The 22,746-nt window shown below is 44.8% G+C and overlaps 1 protein-coding gene across 1 annotated transcript in view; it reads right to left on the bottom strand.

The window, feature by feature from the left end:
- Window positions 1-22,746, bottom strand: part of slmapa (sarcolemma associated protein a) — a 152,056-nt gene that overhangs the window by 127,185 nt on the left and 2,125 nt on the right. The window lies entirely within an intron of this gene.

Raw genomic sequence — 22,746 nt, 5'->3', positions numbered from 1 at the left:
ACACAAAACTACTAAAAAAGTCTCCCCATCTGCATTCATCTACCACCGGATCAAGAAACACAAAACTACTAAAAAAGTCTCCCCATCTGCATTCATCTACCACCGGATCAAGAAACACAAAACTACTAAAAGTCTCCCCATCTGCATTCATCTACCACCGGATCAAGAAACACAAAACTACTAAAAAAGTCTCCCCATCTGCATTCATCTACCACCGGATCAAGAAACACAAAACTACTAAAAAAGTCTCCCCATCTGCATTCATCTACCACCGGATCAAGAAACACAAAACTACTAAAAGTCTCCCCATCTGCATTCATCTACCACCGGATCAAGAAACACAAAACTACTAAAAAAGTCTCCCCATCTGCATTCATCTACCACCGGATCAAGAAACACAAAACTACTAAAAAAGTCTCCCCATCTGCATTCATCTACCACCGGATCAAGAAACACAAAACTACTAAAAAAGTCTCCCCATCTGCATTCATCTACCACCGGATCAAGAAACACAAAACTACTAAAAGTCTCCCCATCTGCATTCATCTACCACCGGATCAAGAAACACAAAACTACTAAAAAAGTCTCCCCATCTGCATTCATCTACCACCGGATCAAGAAACACAAAACTACTAAAAAAGTCTCCCCATCTGCATTCATCTACCACCGGATCAAGAAACACAAAAATACTAAAAGTCTCCCCATCTGCATTCAAGGAGCCATGGCAGCTGATTCTACAAGAGCAATGTGTTAATAGCCACGGATATGTGTGTCCATTCTGGGGTGGTTTAGAAGAATAGGGTGTATTTTCAGCACCTGGTGAAGGTGCTCAAGCCACTTTAAGAACTTCGCCCTCCTGCACCCATTTCAGCAAAACAGGTAGTACCCGCTCTATGTAAACAAGCTAAAAGCCGAAGCGGTCTATGAATTAGCCAATACACCCTTGCGTTACACTTACTACAGATGAATTGGTCTCCAGGGCTACTTAAGTGACCGGCCATCGCATTACCCTGGTGTGGGAAATGACAAGTACCGTTGCCACCCCCCTTTTAGGAGAGTCACACTTTTCTCTCCAGAGGAAAGCATAGCATAGGCCTATATTATTTACATATCGATTTCACAGTGCAATTTATTTGAGTGTTGTTGATGAGTAATAGTGGTGTTTTCATTTCAGTAAATACAAAGTGGTGTTATTTGCTGATGGTGCTCTCATCAGGCCACACACACACACACGACTCATGATCATATGGAATCAGGAATTATTTTATTAAATAAGCACAAAGTAACTTATCAGCATTTCATTTTCCCGCTGTATCAAAACCGAACTCTAAACCCAAAACATACCGAACTGTGGGTTTGGTGAAACATCACACCCTATCCTAACCAACGGGTTGGTCACAGCTTCCAGGAGAACAGAAGTAGACTAAACCAACAGGGTTACCAGACAGAGTGGGTCTGCGGGTCCCTCTAGGTTACCAGACAGAGTGGGTCCCTCTAGGTTACCAGACAGAGCGGGTCCCTCTAGGTTACCAGACAGAGTGGGTCTGCGGGTCCCTCTAGGTTATCAGTGAGCTGTCCTGCACCTGTAGTGGTTGTGTGGTGGAGAGAAGCACCTGCATACAACGCAGGAGCGCTGTGTTGCTGTGCGGTGTTCTGGTGTGTTCCGAGGTAAAGCCGAGCCGTGTGGCGTGTTCTGGTGTGTTCCGAGGTAAAGCCGAGTCGTGTGGCGTGTTCTGGTGTGTTCCAAGGTAAAGCCGAGCCGTGTGGCGTGTTCCGAGGTAAAGCCAAGCCGTGTGGCGTGTTCTGGTGTGTTCCAAGGTAAAGCCGAGCCGTGTGGCGTGTTCCGAGGTAAAGCCAAGCCGTGTGGCGTGTTCTGGTGTGTTCCGAGGTAAAGCCGAGCCGTGTGGCGTGTTCTGGTGTGTTCCGAGGTAAAGCCGAGCCGTGTGGCGTGTTCTGGTGTGTTCCGAGGTAAAGTCGAGCTGTATTCTGAGGTAAAGTCGAGCTGTATTCTGAGGTAAAGTCGAGCTGTATTCTGAGGTAAAGTCGAGCTGTATTCTGAGGTAAAGTCGAGCTGTATTCTGAGGTAAAGTCGAGCTGTATTCTGAGGTAAAGTCGAGTTGTATTGTTGTATCGGTTGTGTCAGGAAGTCCCTAAAAAAACTATTAGCATTCCAAAAGGGGAGCAAACTCCACATGCAGTCATTAACATTGACTGAACGCTGATCATGTTTCTCCCCCACCCCAACTGAGACAACCAGGAAACTGTTACTAAGGAGGAGGATAAGGTGCCCTAACAACTCACTCCAAATGAACACACTGACAGACACGCGTTCCTTTCCCCACTGACACACACTGGAAACAGTTGAGGATAAGGTGCCCTAACAACTGTTACCGAGGAGGAGGATACGGTGCCCTAACAGCTGTTACCGAGGAGGAGGATAAGGTGCCCTAACAACTGTTACCGAGGAGGAGGATAAGGTGCCCTAGCAGCTGTTACCGAGGAGGAGGATAAGGTGCCCTAGCAGCTGTTACTGAGGAGGATAAGGTGCCCTAGCAACTGTTACTGAGGAGGAGGATAAGGTGCCCTAGCAACTGTTATTGAAGAGGAGGATAAGGTGCCCTAGCAACTGTTACTGAGGAGAATAAGGTGCCCTAACAGCTGTTTCTACGGAGTTTATATCTGTAACATCATATGACGACTAGAGGTCGACCGATTAAAAGTTCATAAGAATCGGTAATCGCCATTTTTGATTTAACAAAAGCACATTCGCGAAAAAAGCAGTCGTTGCACAAATGTACCTAACCAGAAACATCAATGCCTTTCTTAAAATCAATACACATGTATATTTTTTTTAAACCTGCATATTTAGTTAAGAAATTCATGTTAACAGGAAATATTAACTAGGGAAATGGTGTCACTTCTCTTGCGTTCAGTGCAAGCAGAGTCAGGGTATATGCAGCAGTTTGGGCCGTCCGGCTCGATGCGAACTATGTGAAAACCATTTCTTCCTTACAAAGAACGTAATTCATTTGCCAGAATTTTACATAATTATGCCATAACATTGAAGATTGTGCAAAGTAACAGCAATATTTAGTCTGCATTGTCACCCGTTCGATAAAATATGGAACGGTTCCGTATTTCACTGAAAGAATAAATGTTTTGTTCACGAAATTATAGTGTCCGGTTTTAACCTTAATGACCAGAGGCTCGTATTTCTGTTTGTTTATTATATTTAAGTCTATGATTTGATAGAGCAGTCTGACTGAGCAGTGGTAGGCAGCAGCAGGATCATAAGCATTCATTCAAACAGCACTTTACTGCATTTGCCAGCAGCTCTTAGCAATGCTTGAAGCACAGCGCTGTTTATGACTTCAAACCCATCCACTCTCGAGATTAGGCTGCCAATACTATAGTGAACATCCAATAGTCAAATGTCTATGAGCGTCTATGGTCTATGAAATACAAATCGTATAGAGAGAAATAATCCTATAATATCTATAACTACAACCTAAAACTTCTTACCTGGGAATATTGAAGACTCCTGTTAAAAGGAACCACCAGCTTTCATATGTTCTCATGTTCTGAGCAAGGAACTTAAACGTTAGCTTTCTTACATGGCACATATTGCACTTTTACTTTCTTCTCCAACACTTTGTTTTTGCATTATTTAAACATGTTCCATTATTTATTTGAGACTAAATTGATGTATTTTTTTAAGTTTAAAAAAAGTTTACATTGTTCATTCAGTATTGTTGTGTGTGTGTGTGTGTGTGTGTGTGTGTGTATGTGTATATTTATACACCTTTTTTAATATACAAAAATCCCATCAGCCCAATTTTTTTACAAAAAAAAAAATATATATATATTTTTTTTTTGTAATCGTCCGATTAATCGGTATCGGCTTTTTTTGGTCCTCCAATACATCGGTATCGGAAAATCATAAATCATCATAAATCATAAATTCATAATCATAAATAGGTAGACCTCTAATGACAACATGCCAGATCCCGTCCCATCAGCCCAATAAACTATTAGACATGACAGATCCCGTCCCATCAGCCCAATAAACTATTAGACATGCCAGATCCCGTCCCATCAGCCCAATAAACTATTAGACATGCCAGATCCCATCAGCCCAATAAACTATTAGACATGCTAGATCTCATCAGCCCAATAGGAACAATAAACATGCCAGATCCCGTCCCATCAGCACAATAAACTATTAAACATGCCAGATCCCATCCCATCAGCCCAATAAACATGCCAGATCCCATCAGCCCAATAGGAACAATAAACTATTAAAGGGATACTTTGGGATTTTGTCAACAAAGCCAATTATCTACTTCCCCAGACTCAGATGAACATGTGGATACCATTTATACGTCTGTGTAGTTTGAAGGAAGCTGCTAAATAGCGTTAGCGCAACGCCTGGAAGTCTATGGTAAGTGATAGCATGCTATTAGATACTATAGACTAACACTAGTTAGCACAGGCTCGCGAAACAACCTGTAACTTCCTTCATACCGGATGTAGAGGAAAAAAATGGCATCCTTGAGTTCATCTGACTCTAGTGAAGTAGAGGAGACCAGACAATGAAGCCCTGTAAACACTTCACTATGTGGTAATGAGAGACCAGCCACTTCACTATGTGGTAATGAGAGACCAGCCACTTCACTATGTGGTAATGAGAGACCAGCCACTTCACTATGTGGTAATGAGAGACCAGCCACTTCACTATGTGGTAATGAGAGACCAGCCACTTCACTATGTGGTAATGAGAGACCAGCCACTTCACTATGTGGTAATGAGAGACCAGCCACTTCACTATGTGGTAATGAGAGACCAGCCACTTCACTATGTGGTAATGAGAGACCAGCCACTTCACTATGTGGTAATGAGAGACCAGCCACTTCACTATGTGGTAATGAGAGACCAGCCACTTCACTATGTGGTAATGTGAGACCAGCCACTTCACTATGTGGTAATGTGAGACCAGACACTTCACTATGTGGTAATGAGAGACCAGACACTTCACTATGTGGTAATGTGAGACCAGCCACTTCACTATGTGGTAATGAGAGACCAGCCACTTCACTATGTGGTAATGAGAGACCAGCCACTTCACTATGTGGTAATGAGAGACCAGCCACTTCACTATGTGGTAATGAGAGACCAGCCACTTCACTATGTGGTAATGAGAGACCAGACACTTCACTATGTGGTAATGAGACCAGACAATGAAACCATATAACCCTTCACTATGTGGTAATGAGACCAGACTAAGAGAGAGTGGTTTAGATGCACAATGCATCTCTTCAGAATGCGCTCTCTCCCGCCAATTCTTATGCATTTGTTAGTAAAATATTAAAACAGCATAGGTAAAATCCTAGAGGAAAACCTGGTTGCCTGTTACCCACCAGACACTGGGAGATGAATTTACCTTTCAGCAGAACAATAAGCTACTACCGAAGGTCACATATACACTGGAGTTGTTTACCAAGAAGACAGTGAATGTTTGAGTTACAGTTTGACATGTTGCCATGGTAATAAGATCTGAAAGTGGTTGGTCTAGCAATGATCAATAACCAATTAAGAACTATGAAAAGAATAGAAGATGTGGAAAGCTCTTAGAGATTTACCCAGAAAGACTCGCTGCCAAAGCTGATTTCTTCATGTATTGACGGAGGTTGAATACTTATAACAATCTTGATTTTTTGATAGTTATATTTTTCTTCACAACCGTGGAGTTTAATGTAGATCGTTGATGCAAAAAAAAGTGTTTTTTTTTTTCAAATCCATTTTACTCCCACTTTGTAACAAAATGTTGACGACAAGGGTTGTGAATACTTTTTTGAAAAGCAGTAGAATTTAAAAATCTGCTACCATAACTTCATGACTTTAAGGACACAAAAAAAGTCTAGAGGAAAAGTCTGATCGTCAACGTAGGCTATTCTATGATAACTGAAATAGGCATTGTAAATATTCAAGACTTTAAAAACGTAAATACCTGGTTTACATACCCATTCTTGCATTGGCATTAACTGGTAGATAGATTCTGGCAGTTCTCTTATCCCTACCACTGTCGGTCTTCGCTCCACCAGCTATTTGTAAACTAGGCTGTGTGTGTGTGTGTGTGTGTATAGCCCCAGACCATTAATCCTCCTCCACCAAACTTTACAGTTGGCACTATGCATTGGGGCAGGTAGCGTTTTCCCCTGGCATCCGCCAAACCCAGATTCATCCGTCGGACTGCCAGATGGTGAAGCGTGATTCATCACTCCAGAGAACACGTATCCACTGCTCCAGAGTCCAATAGCGACGAGCTTTACACCCCTCCAGTCAATGCTTGGCATTGCGCATGGTGATCTTAGGCTTGTGTGGCTACTCAGCCATGGAAACCCATTTCTTGAAGCTTCCAACGAACAGTTTTTATTTTTATTTTTTACTTTATTTATTTAACTAGGCAAGTCAGTTATGTAGAAATTGTTATTTACAATGTACTGCCTATCCCCGCCAAACCATCCTCTAACCCGGACGACGCTGGGCCAATTGTGTGCCGCCCTATGTGACTCCCGATCACGTCCAGTTGTGGTACAGCCTGGGATCAAACTCGGGTCTGTAATGCAATGCAGTGCCTCAGACCTCTGCGCTACTCGGTCTGATGTGGACGTTGCTTCGAGGCAGTTTGGAACTCAGTAGTGTTGAAGCTGGACAGATGATCTTACCACGCTACGCGCTTCAGCACTCAGCGGTCTCCTTCTGTGAGCTTGTGTGGCCTACCACTTCACGGCTGAGCTGCTGTTACTCCTAGATGTTTCCACTTCACAATAACAGCACTTACAGTTGACCGGGGAAGATCTAGCAGGGCAGAAATTTGACGAACTGACTTTCCTATGACGGTGCCATGTTGAAAGTCACTGAGCTCTTCAGTACGGGTCATTCTACTGCCAATATCTGTCGATGGAGAGTGCATGGCTGTGTGCTCGATGTTATATAGCCGTTAGCAACGGGTGTGGCTGAGTAAGCCGAATCCACTAATTTGAAGGGGTGTCCACATACTTTTGTATATTATGACAGTCATTTCCTGTTCACATTGACAGAGTGGACACATTATGACAGTCATTTCCTGTTCCCATTGACAGAGTGGACACATTATGACAGTCATTTCCTGTTCCCATTGACAGAGTGGACACGTTGTTAGGACAGTCATTTCCTGTTCCCATTGACAGAGTGGACACGTTATGACAGTCATTTCCTGTTCCCATTGACAGAGTGGACACGTTGTTTGCAGAGCTCACAACCTATGCTACACTTGTGAGAAAAAAGGTTTTTGGTTTATTTAAAAATTACATTTACAAGTTAAGTCAATTTATTCAACGTCTTTTGTTTGGAGTGCTTATGTGGAGTAAGGACATGCACCAGATTACGTAGTAGGCTTAGGCTACCTGGCCTGCAAATAAAATGTATTAATGTGTCTATTTGTGGATGTCTGATTGTATTTATGAACGTCTTAACTCAACACTACTAATGAGCTGCGGAGTTTAAATTTTAAAAAACATTTTCTTTTTTACAACCATTGAGAATTACAATAGTTCCTCCCTTTGATAACCACTGAGCCTTTTTGGGAGAGAAATGTTAAAGCTCTGATCCAGTGGAAACGTTATAAATAAAAAAACATATTTCTTCTTATCCCTTGCAGAAATACAGCTGTGTCTGTCCGGAGCTCACTGGCATGGGAAACACTGAGGGACCAGCTGTGTCTGTCCGGAGCTCACTGGCATGGGAAACACTGAGGGACCAGCTGTGTCTGTCCGGAGCTCACTGGCATGGGAAACACTGAGGGACCAGCTGTGTCTGTCCGGAGCTCACTGGCATGGGAAACACTGAGGGACCAGCTGTGTCTGTCCGGAGCTCACTGGCATGGGAAACACTGAGGGACCAGCTGTGTCTGTCCGGAGCTCACTGGCATGGGAAACACTGAGGGACCAGCTGTGTCTGTCCGGAGCTCACTGGCATGGAAACACTGAGGGACCAGAATAGTTGAGACAATGTTGCAAGGCCGGACCCAGTTGAGACAATGTTGCAAGGCCGGACCCAGTTGAGACAAGTTTGTTTAACATGAACATTCCTCCATGCGTAGCCAATGTAACTTACAGGATATTTATTTTTGTCAGGATATTTTCTACCTGCAATGTTTTTATTTGTTGTCTTCATTTAAACTTCTTTTACCTAGTTGGCCATAGAACAAAAGTAATGTCAACAAAGCTGTTCAACAACAAAACAAAGTGCCTATGAAAATCCTAACTGGCACGCAGATCGGTAGAAATTAGTAAGATGAATTGTTTATTGGAGTTCTACATAAAATGTAAAAACGGTGACCCCTTGTGTAGCCAACTACCGGTAACTTCAGGAACGTAAAGGGCAGAATCTGGGAAGGTCAGCCGGAGAGGAAAGAGAACAGGTCCTCTTCTGGTTCTTCACCTCTGAATCCCTCGATTCATTTCTGTGTCTTAATTATGTCATCAAACAGTATGCTTATTGCATAAAGACAACGCTCAGTGCATATATTTGCTTTTTTAAATTATTTTTAACTCAGGGTGTGACTATTGGATCTACAGCCCTAGCTCCAATACTACTCACTCATTTCAAATACTTTATCTGGACAAGAATGAGCTCGTCTGGCACCACGGATCCAATAGAACAGTCTTCAGAGCACAAACCACGCCCATCTGGAAGTCCAGGCAGGCGACAACAAAAACGCTAAAAGTATTGAGTAGTATTTGAACCCAAGTTTGCTCAGGACGTGCTAATATTACCAAAAGTTGTGATGTTACTACTACCTCACAGAAACAGTACGATCGACCACAGAAAGCAAACGGTGAACGGAGGAAAAATGTAGAGCTATGGAAGTAGGCCTAATTTGCTGAGACTTTTCAAAATAAATATATATATATTTTTAAAGCCCTTTAAGGTGTGTCCATTTACAGGGTGATGTGTGTTTCTTGTGGTATTGTCCAGGTGTTCTAGAAAGGCACTATAAAACAAATGTATTATCATTTATTATCTCTGCATCGAGTTGTATTGATATTAAACTACAGTCCAGTTACAGCAGAGGATTGCCACTACAACATTTGAGACAGTAAAAACAGAGGGACCCAAGGAGAGGGAGGGGTCATAGGAGGATGTGAGTTTGCTGTTGCCTTGACTACCACACAGGGCCGGGGGAAAGAGCAGCAGCAGGGAGTTTTGGATCTCAGTTGGGTGAAGAAGGGAGAGGTACAGGGACTTGCTATTCGGGAGTTTTGGATCTCAGTTGGGTGCAGAGGGGAGAGGTACAGGGACTTGCTGTTCGGGAGTTTTGGATCTCAGTTGGGCGAAGAGGGGAGAGGTACAGGGACTTGCTATTCGGGAGTTTTGGATCTCAGTTGGGTGCAGAGGGGAGAGGTACAGGGACTTGCTGTTCGGGAGTTTTGAATCTCAGTTGGGCGAAGAGGGGAGAGGTACAGGGACTTGCTATTGGGAATTTTGGATCTCAGTTGGGTGCAGAGGGGAGAGGTACAGGGACTTGCTGTTCGGGAGTTTTGGATCTCAGTTGGGCGAAGAGGGGAGAGGTACAGGGACTTGCTGTTCGGGAGTTTTGGATCTCAGTTGGGCGAAGAGGGGAGAGGTACAGGGACTTGCTGTTCGGGAGTTTTGGATCTCAGTTGGGCGAAGAGGGGAGAGGTACAGGGACTTGCTATTCGGGAGTTTTGGATCTCAGTTGGGTGCAGAGGGGAGAGGTACAGGGACTTGCTGTTCGGGAGTTTTGTATCTCCATCACCATGATACAGTACTAGGTAGAGATGCAGCCTTCCTTTTGAAATGAAGATCGTGAAGAAATTATAGCACAACAAATAAAAATGCTCCACTTCTCTGGTACTGTATACAGTGTGTCGGGAAAGTATTCAGACCTTCACTTATCCCACATTTTGTTACAGCCTTAATCTAAAATGTATTAAATAGTCCCCTCCACCTCAATCAACACACAATACCCCATAAAGACAAAACAAAAATGAGATACATTTTTGCAAAATTAAAAACAAATACCTTACATAAGTATTCAGACCCTTTTGCTATAAGACTTAAAAATTGAGCTCAGGTGCATCCTGTTTCCATTGATCGTCCTTGAGATGTTTCTACAACTTGATTAGACTCCACCTGTGGTAAATTCAATTGATTGGACATGATTTGGAAAGGCACACACCTGTCTATATAAGGTTCCACAGTTGACAGTGCATGTCAGAGTGAAAAACCAAGCCATGAGGTTGAAGGAATTGTCCGTAGAGCTCCAAGACGCCGCAACCCCCCCCCCCCCCCCCGCCCTCATCTCAGAGAAACTCTACACCAAGTCATTCCAGTCTAAGGCTCTGTTTTTCCTGATTCCTCACGTCCCGTCTCCTGAAACCGCATTGGTGGGGAAGATCCAAAAGGCCCCTGATCTTATCCCGCAAATCTGTCTTTTGACCAATCGGATCAGCTATTTTTTGCACATAATTGGGCTGTATGTAAACACAGCCTTAAGTCCTTTTCCCACTGACTTCACTCTCCGGTGTTTTTTAAATTTATTTTTTAGAAAGAAGCAAAGAATTGCGCTTAAATTGATTAATAGCCAGTAAATCTACTCAGACCAACTCTCCAGTAACACTCACATCGGAAACAGCCTGACACCACGGTCCTGTTTTCTGCTGTCTTGACAGTTTCCACTACAATAGCCAAGGTTCCTTCATTAGACCGTACGGGAACCTGGCAGTACGTTTGATCGTCTGAAATATAAAGTCTTCCCTCTGCACTCTCTCCTCTTCTTAAAAAAAAACGTAGGACATGATTCTGAAAAAGGATATAGCTCATGTTTAAATAGAATTAGACACAATCACCCTAAATCCTTATCACGTCCTCTCCATTTTGGATGGAATTCCTTCACTGATAGGCCTCCCCAGGTCATTGCTGTGAATGACGTGTTCTTTCTCATTCAGTCAACTTTATCAGGTTGATAAATAAATAAGGTAATCTGGTGGTATCCTATTCATGGCAGGTTACAATGAGGGTTTGGCAGTAGACTAGTGGAGGCAGCTAGAGGTTGGTCCAGGACAGGGTAGCAGGCAACTAGAGGTTTGTCCAGGACAGGGCAGCTAGAGGTTGGTCAAGGACAGGGTAGCAGGCAGCTAGAGGTTTGTCCAGGACAGGGTAGCTAGAGGTTGGGCAACACAGGACAGGGCAGGGCAGCAAGAGGTTGGTCAATCACAGGACAGGGCAGCTAGAGGTTGGTCAATGACAGAGCAGGGCAGCTAGAGGTTGGGCAACACAGGACAGGGCAGCTAGAGGTTGGGCATCACAGGACAGGGCAGCTAGAGGTTGGTCAATGACAGAGCAGGGCAGCTAGAGGTTAGTCAACACAGGACAGGGCAGGGTAGCAGGCAGCTAGGAGGTTTGTCAAAGACAGGACACGGTAGGGTAGGGAGAATGAGGCATGCAATCAGGCAGAACATTGGTATTATGAAGCACCAACACAAACCCACAACCTGCTCATTATGAAACAGACTGCTCTGTGTGTGTGTGTGTGTGTGTGTGTGTGTGTTCGCTGTGTACAGACAAAGTCAACTGGTACACAGACATTAACACAACATGGTTGTTTCAACTAATTGGTTAGGGTAGGCGTGTATGACGGCGTGTTCCAGGTCCCGCAACTTCGCACAGCCATTGAAGAGTGGGACACAATTCCACAATCAACAGCCTGATCAACTCTATGTGAAGGAGATGTGTCACGCTGCATGAGGCTAATGGTGGTCACACCAGATACTGACTGGTTTTCTGATCCACGCCCCTACTTTAAAAAAAGGTACTGTATCTGTGACCAACAGATGCATATATTTATTCCCAGTCATGTGAATTCCATAGATTAGGTCTTAATGAATATAATTTTAAGAGATTTATTTCCTTATATGAACTATAACTCAGTAAAAAATTTGTCACATTGCCAAGTCAAAACGGTTGCTCTATATAGTACTGACCAGAACCGGATGATTATATAGGGGAAAGGGTGCCATTTGGGCCGACCGTCAAGTGAAATATGTCTTTTGTCGCTATACAGCTCCTGACAGGCTGCTAAAAGCTGGTCATGATTTGGAATGTTCCGCCACTGGCTTTGAGGCTGGAACATTCCAAATCAGATATTCTCTACAGGCTCTGGTCAAAAAACACAATGTAGTGAATAGGGTGTGCCATTTGGGACACAGGCCCAAAGACTCTTGGCTGGCCCAGTTATATATGACTCAGGGTTGGCACCTTTCCTCCTAGCTCTCCTCATACAGTATTAGCAGTGCCAGGGAAGTCTTTCCTTTCAGGTCAGTAGAGCTCCCCTGAGGCTCACTGCCTGTAGTTGTGGTCTCCGGGGAGACAAATCTGTTGGCCCAAGATCTGTTTGGCATTATCATTAGAGTTGACAAGAACGCACAAATGGTAAACTGTTTGTTGGGCTATTTTCTATTTTATAGACTCCCTATGGGTTTTAATAAAATCAACTATTTAGCTTGTCTGATGCTTTAAGCTTACTGTTTGATGACATAAGACACCAAAGACTCAAGAGGGAGCCAGATGTCTAGATAACCAGAAGATCTTAACCTGACTCAAGCATCCTCCTCCAGCTCCTGCTGTCTTTCGCAGATTCTGCCATTACTCTCCTGAAGTCGCCGGTAATAGGCTACACAACGAGTCGGCAACCTTTGTCATATGGAACACCAATTTATATCTCACAATTTCAACCGATCTGCATGACAGTTATGGTTTTTAAAAATGCACATTTGAGGAACAGTTTAATTTAATTTATAATGTCTTCATATCTCAAAATCATTGTCGTGTGGTTAACCAAAATTCTAACCAAATAAAAATTATAATCTGAAAAAGTAAATTCTGTCACCAACTAATGTAAGGATAGCCTACATAAAAGACAACAAATAAACTTTGTATAAAATATTATGGGCCATCAGAGTTTCCTGTGCCAGTGAGCTCGGGACAGACAGCTGTAGGCTATTTGTGCAAGGTCTAAGAAGCAGTGGTTGACTTGGGCAGGAGCTCATCGGAGCGGAGTACCGCCACATCAGATTTTATCCTGCGTGAGGTCCTGTTCCTCTTATAGAATATTTTCTCAACAGTATCGTGGAGCTCCTGCACCTAAATATAAACAGTACCGGCACTCAAAATAAGTCCCAGAAGACATTTCAGTCCAAGTCAAGCACTGGTAAAGAAGTAATCAGGTAGGCATATTTTGTTGACGTTTCCACTGGATCAGAGCATTACATTTGGTTATCGAAAGGTGGTTATCGAAGGTGGTTATCGAAAGGGAGAGAGCTGGAAAGATTTTTTAAATACATTGAGGAACGATTGTCATTCTCAATGGATGTAAAAACAGATTCAGTTTGCTGTTTGAGGTGAAGAAAAAAATGTACTTTGAGAAGCCCCACAGCTCATTAGTGGTGGTGAGTTAAGCCAATCAGAAATACTATCAGATCCCCAAATGAGCACATTTATGCCTACATGTGTGTGCAGACCAGGTAGCCTATATACTTGGGGGTAATCAAGTGCTCGTTCTTACTCAACACTGACAGGAGCGCTCCAAACAAAAAGGACTAAAATGAATTGAGAAAACTGGTAAAAGTTTCTCACAAGTGTAGTGTCGGTGTCCAGTCCAACAATGAAAACAGTAAGAACGGAATAACAACAATACATTGAATGCATTAACAGAAATATTATAACCAAACATTGTAAATGAGAAGTTACAGGAATTAGTGGTAAACGTACTACTAGTGATGTATGTAAATGGGGAAAAGTACACCAACAATCAAAACGCCAACAATTCACACAATGAAGTTATGAAACAGTGAATGTGCACAAATTGGCGGGAGAGAACGGACTCCGGATAGAGAAGTGCGTTTTGAGTCTGGACCCTGCATGGTCAATCCGACATCTGCATTGGCCATGCAGCATTTACAGTGATACTGAATCTGCAGAAATCAGGGCATTCGTAGTCCACGGAGCAGTGCAGAGCTGTTGTCAAGGAAGTGAGTTTGTGTTTATACAGGAAGTACTGCCCCCACCTACCGTCAACCAATCATAACACGCCATCCCATCTGGTTTGCGCTTAGTGGGACTATCATTTGTTTTTCAACAGGACAAATGACCCAAAACACACCTCCAGGCTGTGTAAGGGCTATTTGACCAAGGAGAGTGATGGAGTGCTGCATCACAATCACCCCACGACCTCAAACCAATTGAGATGGTTTGGGATGAGTTGGACAGCAGAGTGAATGAAAAGCAGCTCAGTGCTCAGCATATGTGGGAACTCCTTCAAGACTGTTGGAAAAACATTCCTCATGAAGCTGGTTGAGGCAATGGGTGGCTACCTTGAAGAATCTCAAATGTATATTGATTTATTTAAAAAAAAAATGGGTTACTACATGATTCTGTGTGTTATTTCATAGCTTGTCTTCATTATTATTCAACAACGTAGAAAATAGTAAAAAAATAAAGTAAAACCCTTGAATGAGTAGGTGTCCAAACTTTTGACTGGTAGTGTATATCTATAGATATCTTGGTTGACCCATAGCCTATAGACCAAACACTTAAATAATTGGGGTCAGCCCTAACTACGTGACCAGGCTGCTACTCTCTGGGCTCAGACAGACACCCCCAAGTCACCATACCGTAGCAGGGCAGAAACCCCCTAGTCACCATACCGTAGCAGGACAGAAACCCCCTAGTCGCCATACCGTAGCAGGACAGAAACACCCTAGTCGCCATACCGTAGCAGGGCAGAAACCCCCTAGTCGCCATACCGTAGCAGGGCAGAAACCCCCTAGTCGCCATACCGTAGCAGGGCAGAAACCCCCTAGTCGCCAGACCGTAGCAGGACAGAAACCCCCTAGTCACCATACTGTAGCAGGGCAGAAACTCCCTAGTCACCATACCGTAGCAGGACAGAAACCCCCTAGTCACCATACCGTAGCAGGACAGAAACCCCCTAGTCGCCATACCGTAGCAGGGCAGAGACCCCCAAGTCACCATACCGTAGCAGGGCAGAGACCCCCTAGTCACCAGACCGTAGCAGGGCAGAAACCCCCTAGTCGCCATACCGTAGCAGGACAGAAACCCCCTAGTCGCCATACCGTAGCAGGGCAGAGACCCCCTAGTCACCATACCGTAGCAGGACAGAAACCCCCTAGTCACCATACTGTACCAGGACAGAAACCCCCTAGTCGCCATACCGTAGCAGGACAGAAACCCCCTAGTCGCCAGACCGTAGCAGGACAGAAACCCCCTAGTCGCCATACCGTAGCAGGGCAGAAACCCCCTAGTCGCCATACCGTAGCAGGACAGAAACCCCCTAGTCGCCATACCGTAGCAGGACAGAAACCCCCTAGTCGCCATACCGTAGCAGGGCAGAAACCCCCTAGTCACCATACCGTAGCAGGACAGAAACCCCCTAGGCACCATACCGTAGCAGGACAGAAACCCCCTAGTCACCATACCGTAGCAGGACAGAAACCCCCTAGTCGCCATACCGTAGCAGGACAGAAACCCCCTAGTCACCATACCGTAGCAGGACAGAAACCCCCTAGTCGCCATACCGTAGCAGGACAGAAACCCCCTAGTCACCATACCGTAGCAGGACAGAAACCCCCTAGTCACCATACCATACCAGGGCAGAAACCCCCTAGTCGCCATACCGTAGCAGGACAGAAACCCCCTAGTCGCCATACCGTAGCAGGACAGAAACCCCCTAGTCACCATACCGTAGCAGGACAGAGACCCCCAAGTCGCCATACCGTAGCAGGACAGAAACCCCCTAGTCGCCATACCGTACCAGGGCAGAAACCCCCTAGTCGCCATACCGTAGCAGGACAGAAACCCCCTAGTCGCCATACCGTAGCAGGACAGAAACCCCCTAGTCACCATACCGTAGCAGGACAGAGACCCCCAAGTCACCATACCGTAGCAGGACAGAAACCCCCTAGTCGCCATACCATACCAGGGCAGAAACCCCCTAGTCGCCATACCGTAGCAGGACAGAAACCCCCTAGTCACCATACCGTAGCAGGACAGAAACCCCCTAGTCACCATACCGTAGCAGGGCAGAAACCCCCTAGTCGCCATACCGTAGCAGGGCTCAGACAGAAACCCCCTAGTCGCCATACCGTAGCAGGACAGAAACCCCCTAGTCACCATACCGTAGCAGGACAGAAACCCCCTAGTCACCATACCGTAGCAGGACAGAAACCCCCTAGTCACCATACCGTAGCAGGGCAGAAACCCCCTAGTCGCCATACCGTAGCAGGACAGAAACCCCCTAGTCACCATACCGTAGCAGGGCAGAGACCCCCAAGTCACCATACCGTAGCAGGACAGAAACCCCCTAGTCACCATACCAGGACAGAAACCCCCTAGTCACCATACCAGGACAGAAACCCCCTAGTCACCATACCAGGACAGAAACCCCCTAGTCACCATACCAGGACAGAAACCCCCTAGTCACCATACCGTAGCAGGACAGAAACCCCCTAGTCACCATACCGTAGCAGGACAGAAACCCCCTAGTCACCATACCGTAGCAGGACAGAAACCCCCTAGTCACCATACCGTAGCAGGGCAGAAACCCCCTAGTCACCATACCGTAGCAGGACAGAAACCCCCTAGTCGCCATACCGTAGCAGGACAGAAACCCCCTAGTCACCATACCGTAGCAGGACAGAAACCCCCTAGTCACCATACCGTAGCAGGGCAGAAACCCCCTAGTCACCATACCGTAGCAGGGCAGAAACCCCCTAGTCACCATACCGTAGCAGGACAGAAACCCCCTAGTCACCATACCGTAGCAGGGCAGAGACCCCCTAGTCACCATACCGTAGCAGGACAGAGACCCCCTAGTCACCATACCGTAGCAGGACAGAAACCCCCTAGTCACCATACCGTAGCAGGACAGAAACCCCCTAGTCACCATTCCGTAGCAGGGCAGAGACCCCCTAGTCACCATACCGTAGCAGGACAGAAACCCCCTAGTCACCATTCCGTAGCAGGGCAGAGACCCCCTAGTCACCATACCGTAGCAGGACAGAAACCCCCTAGTCGCCATACCGTAGCAGGACAGAAACCCCCTAGTCACCATACCGTAGCAGGACAGAAACCCCCTAGTCGCCATACCGTAGCAGGACAGAAACCCCCTAGTCACCATACCGTAGCAGGGCAGAAACCCCCTAGTCACCATACCGTAGCAGGACAGAAACCCCCTAGTCACCATTCCGTAGCAGGGCAGAGACCCCCTAGTCACCATACCGTAGCAGGGCAGAAACCCCCTAGTCACCATACCGTAGCAGGACAGAAACCCCCTAGTCGCCATACCGTAGCAGGGCAGAAACCCCCTAGTCACCATACCGTAGCAGGGCAGAAACCCCCTAGTCACCATACCGTAGCAGGACAGAAACCCCCTAGTCACCATACCGTAGCAGGACAGAAACCCCCTAGTCGCCATACCGTAGCAGGGCAGAAACCCCCTAGTCACCATACCGTAGCAGGGCAGAAACCCCCTAGTCACCATACCGTAGCAGGACAGAAACCCCCTAGTCACCATACCGTAGCAGGGCAGAAACCCCCTAGTCACCATACCGTAGCAGGACAGAAACCCCCTAGTCACCATACCGTAGCAGGACAGAAACCCCCTAGTCGCCATACCGTAGCAGGGCAGAAACCCCCTAGTCACCATACCGTAGCAGGGCAGAAACCCCCTAGTCACCATACCGTAGCAGGACAGAAACCCCCTAGTCACCATACCGTAGCAGGGCAGAAACCCCCTAGTCACCATACCAGGACAGAAACCCCCTAGTCACCATACCGTAGCAGCTGTACCAATGAAGGCCAGGAGAGCGAAGGCTCTCCTTTCAGGTCAGTGGGGAGCAGGAGTTCAGGGCCCGTATCCACAAAGCATCCCAGAGGAGAGCTGATCTAGGATCATGTCCCCACATGTCGTCCATATAATATTACTCCCTGTGATCAAAAATAAATAAAATAGAAACTTCAGATCAGTCCTACTCAGAGGTATTGTGGATCCAGGGCCAGCCGGTCTTCTGGGGAAACCCCACTCTCATAGCCTGCATATATGTTTACGGTGTCTTGTCAACTCCTATGGTCACCGTCATGTAGGAGTTGACAAGATTGCACAAAGAGCTCTGAGAACAGCACAGGTCAGGCGACCCCTCCCCTCTCTAGCCACAGGGCAGAAAGCCCCAGAATGATTAACCACAACGTTCAACACAGAGGCGCCAGCTGGGGGGGGGGGGGACTAAAAAAAGGTTACAAACTACACTTTCAACTCCAACGATTCCTTCCTGCCACAGAGGATTGCTGCTGCTTCGTAACAAATTAGGAACCAATCACAGCAGAGAGAAAATAAGAAAAAACCCTCTGAAAGGGTAACATAGCATGTGGTCAGCGCCACGGTGACAGCACCACCAGGATTCCAATTCAGAATCACAACTCCGGAACCTGGAAAACATACAGATTACTCAGGACTGCAGCTCCTGCCTGGAGATCCTAACTAACCCTTGACTGTTGGCATTTAAAAAAATGCCCTACCTACAAGAGAGAGAACAGAGCGGGGTATAAAAAATAATAAAAAAGACCTGCCACATACCCAGAGAAGACTAGACCTGTGTCCCAAATAACTCCCTACGGGGTGCCATTTGGGACACACCTACCTACAATCTCCTTCCTATGGGCTTAATAAGATATGCCTGAGAGGGGGGGGGGGGGAATCAGCTGGTTATGTTGGTTGTTTTAGCAGGTCTTAGGAACATTTACAAAATGAACAGCTATGACCTCACAGAGCCTGTAGACATCAACAAAGGTGTTCTCTTAAGATACAATGGGCTTGATATTTATACTGAACAAAAATATAAAAACATGCAATTTCAAAATATTTTGCTGACTTACAGTTCAATAAGGAAATCAGTACATTTAAATAAATTCATTAAGCCCTAATCTACGGCCTTCACATGGCTGGCCAGGGGCGCAGCCATGGGTCGGCATAGGCCCACCCACTGGGGAGCCAAGCCCAGCCCTTGGGAGCCAGGCCCAGCCAATCAGACTCTCTACCCACAAAAGGGCTTTATTACAGACAGAAATACGGCAGCTTATGGTAGAGAAATGAACATTAAATTATCTGGGAACAGCTCTGATGGGCATTCCTGCCGTCAGCATGCCAATTGCACGCTCCCTCAAGACTTGGGAAATCTGTGGCATTGGGTTGTGTGACAAAACTGAACATTTTAGAGTGGCCTGTTATTGTCCCCAGCACAATAAATTTGTGCACAAAATTTGAGAATAGGCTTTTGTACGTATTAATTTTTTGGGGGATCTTTTATTTCAGCTCATTAAAACTTGGGACCAACACCTTACATGTTGCTTTTACATTTTTGTTCAGTGTAGATTATGGTACTGCAACTTAACAGAACAGAAAATAAAACATAATTTTCAAAAATCTGCCAAAATGTAATTCGCAGGAAAACACCATTGTAAACAGTGCACCTGATAGCGGTTCCATACAGTGCATTCGGAAAGTATTCATTCCCATTGACTTTATCCACATTTTGTTATGTAACAACCTTATTCTAAAATTGATTAAATTGCCCCCCCCCCCCCCCAATCTACACACAATACCACATAATGACAAAGTAAAAACAGGTTGACATTTTAGCAAATATATATATAAAAAAACTTAAATATAACATTTACATAAGTATTCAGACCTTTTACTCAGTACTTTGTTGAAGCACCTTTGCCAGTGATTACAGCCTCGAGTCTTCCTGGGTATAAGGCTACAAGCTTGGCACACCTGTATTTCTGGAGTTTCTCCCATTTTTCTATGCAGATCCTCTCAAGCTCTGACAGGTTGGATGGGGAGCGTCGCAGAACAGCTATTTCCAGGTCTCTCCAGAGATGTTCAATCGGGTTCAAGTCCGGGCTCTGGCTGGGCCACTCAAGGACATTCAGAGACTTGCCCTGAAGCCACTCCTGCATTGTCTTGGCTGTGTGCTTAGGGTCATTACCATGTTGGAAGGTGAACCTTCACCCCAGTCTGAAGTCCTGAGCGCTTTGCTCCGTTCATCTTTTCCTCAATCCTGACTAGTCTATCAGTACATGAAAAACATCCCCACAGCATGACGCTGCCACCACCATGCTTCACCGTATATGGATGGTAATAGGCTGACTGACGCCTGACGTGACCCTTGGCATTCAGACCAAAGAGTTGAATCTAGTTTTCAAGCCGACCAGAGAATGTTGTTTCTCCTGGTCTGAAAGTCCTTTCTCCCATCTCCACAGAGCAACTCTGGAGCTGTCAGACTGACCCATCGGGTTCTTGGTCACCTCCCTGACCAAGGCCCTTCTCCCCCGATTGCTCAGTTTGGCCGGGCGGCCAGCTCTAGGAAGAGTCTTGGTGGTTCCAAACTTATTCCATTTTAGAATGAAGGAGGCCACTGTGTTCTTGGGGACCTTCAATGCTGCAGAAATGTTTTGATACCCTTCCCCAGATCTGTGCCTTGACACAATCCTGTCTCGGAGCTCTACGGACAATTCCTTCGACCTCATGGCTTGATTTTTTGCTCTGACATGCTCTGTCAACTGTGGAACCTTATAGATAGGTGTGTGCCTTTCCAAATCTTGTCAATTTCAAGTCTCAAAGGAAAATGTCTGTTTTTTCGCAAACATTTTTTTTCCAAAATGACCACGGTCACGAAGGGGTATTGTCTGTAGATTGTAGAAAAACGATTTAATCCATTTTAGAATAAGGCTGTAATGTAACCACATGTGGGAAAAGTGAAGGGGTCTGAATCATTTCTGAATGCAAAAATGGGGGAAATGTGGTAATGAAAAAAAATAATAATAATATTGAAAAGAAATTGATTTTTTATTCAAAATCGCTGAAGCTGGAGACTTCTATTTCCCTCACTAACTTTAAACATCAGCTATCTGAGCAGCTGCACAGCTATTTTCCACCTTTATTTAACCAGGTAGGCCAGATGCAGCTGTACATAGCCCATCTGTAAATAGCCCATCCAATCTACCTACCTCACCCCCATACTGTTTTTATTTACTTTTCTGCTCTTTTGCACACCAGTATTTCTACTTGCACATCATCATCTGCACATCAATCACTCCCGTGTTAATTTACTAAATTGTAATTACTTTGCTACTATGGCCTATTTATTGCCTTACCTCCTCACGCCATTTGCACACACTGTATATAGACTTTTTCTATTGTGTTATCGACTGTACGCTTGTTTATTCCATGTGTAACTCTGTGTTGTTGTTTGTGTCACACTGCTTTGCTTTATCTTGGCCAGGTCGCAGTTGTAAATGAGAACTTGTTCTCAACTGGCCGACCTGGTTAAATATATATTTTTTTTTTTTACTTGGCATTCTCATTACAAAAATGGCTAAAGAGCTCTGATTAAATTGTATAATATTTGTTTGAAAATTATATTTTTCTTCCAGTGTTAAGCCTTTTCATTAGGCGAACAATGTTATAAAAAAAAAATATTACAAATATTGATTTGTTTATTACAGTTAGACTTCGAAAACAGTAATTAGACTTTTGTGAAATTAATGGTAAAATGAATAATATCTGATCAATTATTTTTTTTAAATAATTATAAAGTAGTTAAGTATAGGGCCTTCTGAGAGGCACCGCGTCGCAGTGCTAGAAGCGTTACTACAGACCTGGGTTCATTCCCGGGCTGTGCCACATCCGGCCGTGGCCGTGAGTCCCATAGGACGGTTCACAATTGGCCCAGCATCGTCCGGGTTAGGGGAGGGTTTGGCCGGTGGGGTCAAAAATAAAAATGCACTGTATGTGCGTGACCATTAGGGCCTGACCTATAGCATATCATAATCACAGTAATAAATTGGTTATGAACCCAATCTAACATCTCTGGAGACCTGAAAATATCTGTGCAGTGACACTCCTCATCCAACCTGACAGAGCTTGAGAGGATCTGCAGAGAAGAACGGGAGAAACTCTCCGAATACATGAATGCCAAGCTTGTAGCGTCATACCCAAGAAGACTCAAGGCTGTAATCGCTGCCAAAGGTGCTTCAACAAAGTACTGAGTAAAGGGTCTGAATACTTATGAAAAATTCACAAATTTCTAAAAACCTGTTTTTGCTTTGTCATTATGTGGTATTGTGTGTAGATTGATGAGGGAGAAAAAAAAAAAATTGTGGATAAAGTCAAGGGGTCAGAATACTTTCCGAATGCGCTGTAGATTACATTTAGTTACATTGAGGTTTATAATCTTAAATTAGTTCACTAAAGTGAACAATTGTTTATTATAACTTGTTGTACTAACCTGGATGTAATGTATTTATAGCTGTCTTTTAGTTTAAATATTTTTGTTGATGTAATATTTGTCCTCAGGGCACCATTGTAAATGAGACACTGGTCTTAACAGTAATATAATACTGAAATAGTAAAAGACCATTTCTTCAAGCAGTTATAGAACTAGTAGCAAACTAAGTGCTTATAATTAAACCATGTAGAAAAACATTATGAAATGAACAGTGAATGACGGCTGATGTTCTGTGGTCATAGAAGATAGGACGGACAACTTCTGATTTAAACCGTTTATCGGCGCGGTCTGGTTTGTCCTTTAAAGCAGTGAGACG

This window comes from Salvelinus alpinus, chromosome 12 (genome assembly GCF_045679555.1).
Source record: "Salvelinus alpinus chromosome 12, SLU_Salpinus.1, whole genome shotgun sequence".
NCBI classification, from domain to species: Eukaryota; Metazoa; Chordata; class Actinopteri; order Salmoniformes; family Salmonidae; genus Salvelinus; species Salvelinus alpinus.
This window is presented reverse-complemented; position numbering and strand designations above follow the sequence as displayed.